Raw genomic sequence first — 9,423 nt, forward strand, 5'->3', positions numbered from 1 at the left:
GTACCTGGTGTTAGAGTTTTCAAGTCGGTGAGCAAGCCAACAGACTTGAAGAAACTGAAGTGACTGGGTCATAAACAGCACTCTATTAATTTATTTTGACAAGGGTTGTTTAATGTGAATTATTTATGATGCTTTATAGTCCACTAGAGACTGCCCGCAACTCATTCAATAGGAGGCAATCGGCAGAGTAACCTGAGACCTTGGCCCATCTCTCAACTGTCAAATCCTTCCAAAGGAAGGACGGGTCTTTTCAAGAGAAAAGAGTTATTCATTCGTTCAATAAATATTTATTGATATTGATGGGACAATTAATTGTATGGTATGTGATAATAATAGGGTTATGATAATAAATGGGTCTATGATTGATTAAATGAAAATCCACTGGTTATAGGTCCATAAACATTCTGTTTTTATGTGAAGACTATTTTACAACAGTCTTATAGACCCCAAAGCAATTGTGTCTCCTGGGTATTCAGGGAGGCTGCTCGTGGCATATTATGGGCTAAATTGTGTCTTCCCTCCCAAATTCATATGTTGAAGTTCTAACTCCCAGTATCTCACAATATATTTAGAGATAGGATCTTGAAAGAGCTAGTTAAGGTCAAATGAGGTCATTAGTGTGGGTTTTGATCCAATAAGTCCAGTGTCCTTATAAGAAGAGAACACTAGGATATAGACACACAGAAAAAAGACCATGTGAAGACAGGGAGAAGATGGCCATCCACAAGCCAAGGGGAAAAACCAACCCTGCCTGACAACTTGATCTTAGACCTCTAGCCTTCAGAGTTGCAAAAGAATGAAATTTCTATTGCTTAAGTTACCAGTCTGTGGTACGTTGTTATGGCAGCCCGAGCAAACTCAACACTCCATCACTGCCCAGTCCACTTCTCTGACTCCTTAATAATCCCATTCCCTTCAGTGACATCATATCCAAGACATTAAGACTGAATTGTTTGGATCCAAGAAGGAGTTGAAGAAACACACAGCTAATAAATCTTCCTAGCAACACAGTGTACTTTAGGAAGAAAAAAATATGGTGGGAGGGGGTGGGGATGTGCCATGTTACAGCTCAGGAAGCTGTTGATCTACTAAAAAAGCATATTTGTTATTACTCACATTTCCTCCCAGAGTAGGGCTCTTCCAGTTTAGGAAGGCTCCCGGGGCTGGCATTGCTGCATAGCTCAACCCCCAGGCATCTGTTTACCACTGTCACAGCAGTTCACTCAAACTGTGCACTCTCTAAATAAAGACCTTGCTTTGATTATAATTTCCATGAACATGAAAACTCCCAAGTCTTAATCCTGAAAGAAGGAGGCCATTTCCAGCAGTCGGAAAAGGTAGGTGGTTATCTCCTTAGCTTCGCACTCCTAAACATCTGCCTTGTGCTTCTTCTCCCTTCCCCGCCACCTCCAACACACCCCATTGGAGACATATGGCCACCCCGCCTACTCAGCCTGGCCGTGCCGAGATTCACTTTCGCTTCTTCAGAGAACATGACGGCCTCCAGGCTGAGACAACTCCTTGGCTCGAGCATGTTTCTGGTGCTATGGACTCTACCTGTTGCCCAAATTTCTTACTAGGATTTTGAACTGTTTTCCCAACTTTTCTCCTAATTTCCTAAGCCAGTGTGCTGCTTAATCTGTTATCACCCCTCTAGTCCAGGCTTGTTCATGGCTGACCTGCCGGACTTCCCGACTCAGCAGCCCCCTGACCCTCAGATATTACTGTCCAGTTCTCTTTGGCTGCTCACCTGGATGGGGCCCATGAGTGTTCCTAGGTGAGGGTTATAAGCTGGTCCCTGATCCTCTAGTCTAATCCTGACACTACCTTTCCTGACCTAGTAATAATTCCCCAGGCTGAACAAACTTTAGCTTGTCACCTTTTTCACTTTCACATTTTTACTGCCTGAAGTCTGGCCAACATTTGAATACTTCTTCCTTCTTCTCATCTTGTAGAAGGAATCTTTGTGCCCAACTCAGTGGCAAAACAGCTTTGATATTTATCGAAAGCTGGGCAAAAGATTCTGCTGTGACACTCTCCTCCAACGGTATTACTGATAGCAAACCTCCCTGGCAAACCTAAGAATCCAGCCTCCTTTCACATTGGAATATATGTTAGATGCATCAGAAAATATCATTCACAAAATAGAAACTAAGACTAATGATGCTGTGAGAGCTCGCATTACAATCACTCCTTTCTGTTTTAGAGGGTCACCAACTGAGCCAGCTTACCCAACGTTTTTGAAATGAACACTCATCTAATCCCCTCACCAGTTCATAGACTAGATGACAGGTTGTTTATGTCATTTTGTCATTTTGCACCTCCTTCTTCATCTAGTTAGCTGCATATGTGCTGTGTCACCTAGAATTCTGGGATGCCTTTCTTTGCTCCCCCATTTCTCTGTACTTTCTTAATGCACCGTTTCTGCTTATTCAAAACCAGAGGGCTGTGTGTGCAGAGCTGTTTATGCCCACGACTGCGTGCAGGATGCTGGGAATAGGGTGGATTCTGCAGCACACATCATTGCCCTAAGGAACATTAGTTGCCGCGCTGATAAACTGAGAAAGAACAACATGCCTCAGGGACAATGCCAGACCCATTTTAGAAGAGACTCCTTCAAGCACATCTCCAGAAACATGAGTCTTTTAAAGAAAACGATCGTTTTCTTTCCCCCCAATTTTTACTTTCTTTGGCTTCATCCTCTTCTCTTAGGCCATTCCAGGATCATTCCTTTCGGGACCTGAACAAGGCATATTGAACTAAAAAAAAATCAGAGCCTAAAATGAAGGTCTCTGCTGTTGTCAAGTTCAGGATTAGCTGGAAAAGCTCTGCCTTTCTGGTACTGTCCCCCTATCATAAAACGCCATTTTCCCAAGACATTCTTGTAATCCATCGTTATTCACCAATCAGAGAGCCCAGTGGGGTGATATTTAATTCATGTCTGTCAATCACGACACAAAGAAAAGGCCTTCAGCTGGCCACCGAGAGAATCTTCTGCCGATGGAACAAAGGGTCGGCGGGGATCTGCGGTCCCAGCCGCGCTGTGTTCAGGGGCAGCTTGTCACAGGGCTGGCCCTTGCATGGATTCTGATTAATTGTGGCTTTGGAAGCAGCAAGGCAGATTAAAGACATTAAGTCGGCAGTGCATCCCTGTGACATAGTCAGGAGAAAATAAGATTGGGACTTTTGTGTTTCGGCTCTTCAGTCGCAGATCAGCATGTCCTTGGCATCAGACTTCGGCGTCAAATCCAAATATTTGAATTTGAGAGTACCTCACCCTCTCGGCTGGTGGTTGTATTAGCTCTGTAATTTTTAAGCTGACATATCGGCAAAACAAAGTGGTCGAGATATGAATCTAGTGTATGAAAATGAAAAAAGCTTCACTTCCAGGCCTTGCGTTTCTCTTGGGATATAAATAATAAATAAACGAAATGAAACACTTCCGTGGCAATTGTGGGTAACACAAACACAGGATTCGAAGGCAGCAGCTGGACAACAAAGGAGCAGTTCCTCGCGTTCGAGATTAGCTCACCGAGGTTTTTTGTTTTGTTTTGTTTTTTTCCAAAAACAGTCACTGGGAAGTCCAGCGTGTTTTCCCTCCTCCCTGCCTCTCCTGTCTTAGTAATGGAATCAACATGGTTTTGTGTGTTTGCACGAAGTCTGGGGACTTAAGCTGTTGCTATTTGGTTCTGCAAAGTCTGATTCCACCTTTCTTTTGGCTACAAGAATCCTGACATATACATCTTTTTCTTTCAAAATACTTTCACGTTATTTCACTGAGTTTTCCTGAAGGGAAGGGAAGGACTGTTTCACTAGCCCTTTTCACGAATGGACAAACAGTAAGGGAGGGCGGTATAGAAATGAGTGAGGAGTGGCCATGGGGAACAAAAGAAAGCAATGGGTGTGGGGATAGGAAGAGCTGGTTTGGAATCTCAGCCTTTCTGATTCCTAGCACTGGGAATTTGGCAAGACCCTTAACCTCTTTATCTTCACTTTCCTCTCCTGTTAAGTGGAAATAGAGTCGTCACTGGTATACCTGGGGGACTGGTTCCAGGACCCCGTGGGTACCAAAATCCACAGATGCTCAAGGCCCTTACATAAAAAGGCGTCTATTTGCATCTAAACTGCATATCCTCCTGTATGCTTCAAATCATCTCTAGATCGCTTGTAATACGATCTAAATAGTTGTTATACTGTATTATTTAGGAAATAATGGCAAGAGGAAAAGTCTGTAGGTATTCAGTACACATGCAACCGTCGTAGGCCTTTTGATTCTAGCTTGTTGAATCCATGGGTGCAGAACCGTGGTTACAGAGAGTAGACTATAATATCTTTCTCACAGTATTCTTTCTACGAATAAATCAGATGACACAGGTAAGAGCTCTTGGCACACAGTAGGTTCTTAGAAATAGTAGTTTCTTCCTTAAGCCAAGAGCAGGTTGACAGCAGAGATGGAACTTCTGCCTCCAACCAAGATGCTCTGGACCTCTGGGCTAGCTCAGTTACTCTGGCAGAGGACTGGCATTGTTGGCATTGTTCAATAAGCTGAATGCCCATGGGTTCACTTCTTCGCCCCAGGAGCAACAGCCGCATCCCTTCTAGAAGTTTCCCTTCTCTCCTTCCTGGTATTTGCTGCCTCTCTTGGGATGGGAGATATTTCAGGAAGAGGTTAACCCTGTGGGACCCAGGGCCTTCTGTGGCCTGCAACATGTTCCTATCATCCTAGGCTATAAGTGATGTTTCAAAAGTAGAAAATGTCCAGGAAATTTACCTTTCAAATGTGCTTGCCTTATAAAGGGGGAAGCAATAACAATGTGTCAGAGTTAAAAAAATGCAAGTCTGTATAACCTGTCTTTGAACTTGAAGACCATTTAGCTTTCCCAAAACCTTGGTCACTTCAGGTGTAAAATGAGGTGTTTGAATGAGAATATTTCTTTTTATTTTCTCATTCTTTATGTAGCCTCCATTTTTAAGTACTGAAAAATGAGAATAATAATACCTCGTAAATAAGGTTATTGTGAGTCTTAAATAAGATGATACATGTGGTAGGCGTAAATCTCAATCTACAAATTCTGATGTAAATGAAATATATATATTTATATTAAATTTATTTAATATATAAAATATATATACATTTCTTTTATATTTTTATAAATATTTTGTATATATGTGCATTTTTTTAAATCACGTATTCTCTGAGCCTTAACCCTCTGGGTCACTAGAAATTTAACTTCAGATCTTGCTGGAGCTTTCTCGCTCACATCCCCAGACAGAGTCCCAGAGCCTTGTACAGTATCAGGATGTAGTTGGGGGTGAGGAGTAAGGGATTCTAGTCTATCTTTGAGAAGTCTGTTGCGCTGGCCCACGTGGGCCTTTCAGTCACTCTCCTGCCATGATTGGGATACGGGAGTCTGTGACTAGGCTGCGAAGTCCAGTTCCTGTAGTCTCTTTCCTTCTCTGAAGTCTTGCTCCCACCCCAAGTCACTGCCAGGCAGCAGCTCTTATTCCCCACAGCTCTGGGACCCACACCTTCTCATCACTGAAGTCAATTCCCTACTGCTATGCATGGTAGGAAAGTTCTTCACCATTGGGTCTCAGCCTATTTCTCCAACGCATCCCCTGTCATCTTTTCACACGTATCCTCTATGCCAGGTGTGCCCAGGAACTACCTGCAACTGACCGTGTCTGCCATGTTTTCTTGTGCTTTATTGCTTTGCGTTGGCTGTCCCTTCTACCTAGAATATCTTCCCACATCCTCCTCCCAACCTAATTCAGCTGTTATTCTTAAACTTAAACTCACTTGTTACCTCATTCAAGAAGTCCTCTTTTATGCATGCTGGTTCCAGACACTGGTCTCTGTGCTACCTGCATAGCACAGAATTATCATGGCACCGATTCCATTGTATTTTAATGGCCGAGGTGTGGGTCTGTCTTCACGACTCATCTAAACACAATCCGAGTTTCATCTCCGTGTCTCCAGCCCCTGCCTGAAATGCAGCAAGTGTCCCATGTAGATTTAAGTCAATTTTCTTCTTAACAGCAGCCCTACCTCTTAGCCTGCCTCTACCCTCTGTTCTCTCTTAGTAAACCTTGCCCTCTGCACTTGAATCCATGGCAGCGTTGTCCACATTTGAGCCATTTGGGTATTAATGTGACCATCAGGTGACCACAGATTCGAATGAATTACATGTTCCCTCTCCTAGCCTCTAATTACAGAGCCAGGAAGGGATCCCAGCGGTCAGCCAGTCCAACTTCCCTGTTAGTACAGGACTTGCCTTGTGGATGGTCACCAGTCTTTGCTGAAATAATTCTTAAGGCTTTTATATTATGTGAATACCATGGAAGCATCATGGAAGACACTAGCATATGGGGAAAACATTACCATGAAGACATCCTGGCATGCAGGAGCCGATTTCCTCTGTTGATGAGGACAGGACAGTCCAGAACAGACAGATTCAGAGAAAAAAGGGATATTCTGTTTTCAGTGGAGCTTATTTTTCTTTCAGATTACAGTCCAGGTAAAAAGGATGCTCGACTACCCTAATCTTGTGGGCTGTGTCCTGTGGGCTGGTTTTGGCTGGAATTCTACAGGTGAAATGACTGCAGCCTTCTGTCTGCGAGGAGCCTTTGTTATCTCCACAGTGAGTTTTGGACTCTTACAGTTTTTGAAGAAGAAAAAAAAGGAGGCAAGGACAGTGGCTCTTTGTGTCTCTCAAAGGCAGCACTGTTTCCTCTGGCTGGCACAGCCCATGGACAACGTGCTGCCCTTCATGCGAGATTGTTTTACTGCCTGACACACGGACTGCCCAGTGCCAGCCTTTCATGCAGGAGAGAAATGCTGGGTGTCCCCTGCAATGCAGGACAACTTTCAAACCAGCAAATGGAGATCAGCTTCTGCTGGTAACTGTCAATAATTCATCCTCTCCTCTAACGTCCCTGGGAAGCAAGTTTTTGGAGTACTTCCTCTTACCTGACTGATTTATGACTCCCATTGCCTAGCGATCAACAGTGGTCTCGAGCTTGAAGTGGGTTTTAAGATCCCTCTCACATTTCTTTTATTTAGATTCATTTTCAAAAGTTGAAGATCAATGAACAGCTTGACTGTTATAGATACTTATCTGTTGATGAGACCTGAACCACCAAGTGATTCTGCACCATTCATTCATTGACTTGTTTAACAGGTGTTTGCTGAGGACCAGCTCTGTGCCACCCACTGTGCCTGGTGCAGAGGTAGTGAGAGGAAACACACCTGTCTTCGGGGAGTTTATAGATAAGGGACAGTTCGCTAAGATAAGTAACAAAGGGGCACTGTGTGCCATGGGAGCCCAGAGGAAGGATCATGGAACACGGCCAACCAGAGTCACAGAGCCTTTGTGACGTCGGCAGTGACCGAGTTGTCATGGTAGACAAGTCAGCCAGGGGCTAATGATGAGGAATGGCATGCAGTAGTTGTGGAGGTGGTCAGAAAGCGCAGCACATTCAGGGAACTGAAATTGCTCCAGAATGGCTGGACTGTGGAGTGTAGACAGTACTGGGGGAATGGCAGGAAATATTGATGAAAATATAGAGAGATTTTTAAAACAAGTCTTGAGTGCCATTTGGATTTTAGATTTTATTCTAAAGGTAACTGGGAGTTTCTGAAAGACTTCTGCTGGATGGTGACGCGGTCAGGTACAGCGTACACACTATGAGTCTGGACAATGAAACAATCCCATGTGGAAGGCAGCACATTGCCTGTGGGCCCTGCCAGCCCAAGGAAACAGTGCTGCGCCACGGCCGTAAATGCAAGTTCAGAAGCTGGAACTTGACCTCCATCCCCACTAGACTGTGGGTTCCTTGAGGGCAGGCAGAGCTGCCTTTACTCCTGCGCCTCTAAAACCTGGCTTAGTAAACAGTGCTGGGTGCTCAATAGATGTTTGTTGAATAAATCAATAAATGAATGGTTCTGCCCTCTAGGAGAAGAGGGAGCAAGTACAATCTTTCTTTCATGGGATTTAATAGCAGACTCTCTGGTACTTGAGGACCACTATTTCTTTAGTCTTATATTTTCAGACTCCACAGCCTTAGGTCCTTCAATTAACCCTCATGTGATGTGATTCTCCCCACTGTCCTTATTGAATTTGTTCTCATTGCCATTGTCCGTCTGGTTAACATGTGGTCCTGCGAACTAAACACAAAGCTCTGGGTAAGCTCCACCCTCAGAAAAGGCTCTCAGGGACTCTTCATCCGATTATTCAGTTTCACCTGGTTATTTTGGCAATCACTTAACACTGATTACTCGTATCCTGCTTATACTAAATTAAAATCCTGAAATGTTTTCCGTATATTCTACTTTTAAGCCATATCTCCTTCCACAAGAATAAAATAAATTTTAAAATATTTCCTCTACTTGGTATATATGGTTTACATCTTCTAGATTCAAGTATGAGGTTATACATTTAACTCTTTTAAACCTCTACTTTTTTTCTTGGGCCCATTGTTGCAGCCTATTAAGGCCACATTAGCTACATTTTCCAATCTGATAGCATCTGCAAACACCATCAGTGTTTAATCAATGTCCTAATGCAAACCACCAGGAGAAATGTACACCAAGTAGAAACTTCTCTCGGGTCAGTGTTTTCAAGCTGTGGTGGTAATCCCTCAGTGGGTCATGAACCAATTTAGTGGGTTGAAATCAGCTTTTAAAAAAAAAAAATTTCAAAGAATAGAATAGAACATATCAGAGTTTATTGCATATAGTAAGGGCAGGTTATATTTCATGAAATTTTGTCTCACTCATGTACACATAAACACATACATATTCTATTAAGGTCAATATAGCACAATCACAGATAGATACAAATGATATTGTCACACGAATCACATAATTAAATTGGAGAATAAATATTGTGCTACTTTTTAAAAACATGTTAAATAGATTATCATAGAAATGAACTGAAAGCTCCATTGTCACACCTAATTCTTGACTTTTTGAGACGAAAACTCCCATGTTGAACAATCAGACAACTCCTTTCCTTTGAGAAGTGTTTTTGAAGCTGTAATCAAGGGAATTCCACCATCTCTGAAGTGTCTCAGGACCCTATGGGGCCTCTGAGCTTCTCATCCCAGTTCAAGTAGCTCAGATCCACTTCTCTGTCTTCATATGCCATGGTGCTACATAAGCACCAACGGGGGCCTACTGGGGGTGAAGGTTTCCTCTGGAGTTAAAAAAATAAAAGGTTGGGGCCGGCCCCATGGCCGAGTGGTTAAGTCTGCATGCTCCACTGCGGTGGCCCAGGGTTTCCCTGGTTTGGATCCTGGGCACGGAAATGGCACTGCTCGTCAGGTCACATTGAGGTGGCATCCCATGTGCCACAACTAGAAGGACCCACAACTAAAATATACAACTATGTACTGGGGGGATTTGGGGAGATAAAAGAAGAA

At 43.4% G+C, this 9,423-nt stretch overlaps 2 long non-coding RNA genes across 2 annotated transcripts in view; one reads left to right on the top strand and one right to left on the bottom strand.

Annotated features, from left to right (window-relative positions):
- Positions 1 to 7,339, bottom strand: part of LOC139080530 (uncharacterized) — a 28,839-nt gene extending 21,500 nt beyond the window's left edge. Inside the window, exons 1-2 of the long non-coding RNA XR_011535101.1 lie at positions 6,971 to 7,339; positions 5,808 to 5,987 (exon numbers count right to left, since the gene is read on the bottom strand). This is a non-coding gene — a long non-coding RNA (uncharacterized lncRNA). The remainder of the gene's footprint in view (positions 1 to 5,807; positions 5,988 to 6,970) is intronic.
- LOC139080531 (uncharacterized) lies at positions 1,213 to 7,974 on the top strand. The gene is made up of 2 exons (XR_011535102.1): positions 1,213 to 1,337; positions 6,507 to 7,974. It is a non-coding gene; the product is annotated as an uncharacterized lncRNA (long non-coding RNA).
- The last annotated feature ends 1,449 nt before the right edge of the window (positions 7,975 to 9,423 follow it).

This window comes from Equus przewalskii, chromosome 30 (assembly GCF_037783145.1).
Source record: "Equus przewalskii isolate Varuska chromosome 30, EquPr2, whole genome shotgun sequence".
Taxonomy (NCBI): Eukaryota; Metazoa; Chordata; class Mammalia; order Perissodactyla; family Equidae; genus Equus; species Equus przewalskii.